The 344-nt window shown below is 34.3% G+C and overlaps 1 protein-coding gene across 1 annotated transcript in view; it reads left to right on the plus strand.

The window, feature by feature from the left end:
* nudt6 (nudix (nucleoside diphosphate linked moiety X)-type motif 6) overlaps nucleotides 1-344 on the plus strand; it is a 9,070-nt gene that overhangs the window by 1,869 nt on the left and 6,857 nt on the right. The window lies entirely within an intron of this gene.

Below are 344 nucleotides of genomic sequence, written 5' to 3' on the forward strand. Positions count from 1 at the left end.
AGAAACATTTCTGATTATTATCAATGTTGAAAACAGTTGTGCTGCACAATATTTCTGTGGAAACCGTGATGCATTTCATTTTTCAGGATTCACAGATGAATAGAAAGTTCAAAAGAACAGCGTTTATTTGAAAGAGGAATCTTTTGTAACACATTATAAATGTCTATGCTGACACTTTTGATCAATTTAATGCGTCCTTGATGAATAAAATTAATTTCTTTATCCTGATCCCAAACTTTTGAACTCTAGTGTAGCCTATATAACATATTGACATCTCTCTCTCTCTCTCTCTCTCTCTCTCTGTGTGTGTGTATCTCTCTGTGTGTGTGTGTATCGCTCTCTGT

This window comes from Sinocyclocheilus anshuiensis, unplaced genomic scaffold (assembly GCF_001515605.1).
Source record: "Sinocyclocheilus anshuiensis isolate Anshui unplaced genomic scaffold, SAMN03320099.WGS_v1.1 scaffold2276, whole genome shotgun sequence".
NCBI lineage: Eukaryota > Metazoa > Chordata > Actinopteri > Cypriniformes > Cyprinidae > Sinocyclocheilus > Sinocyclocheilus anshuiensis.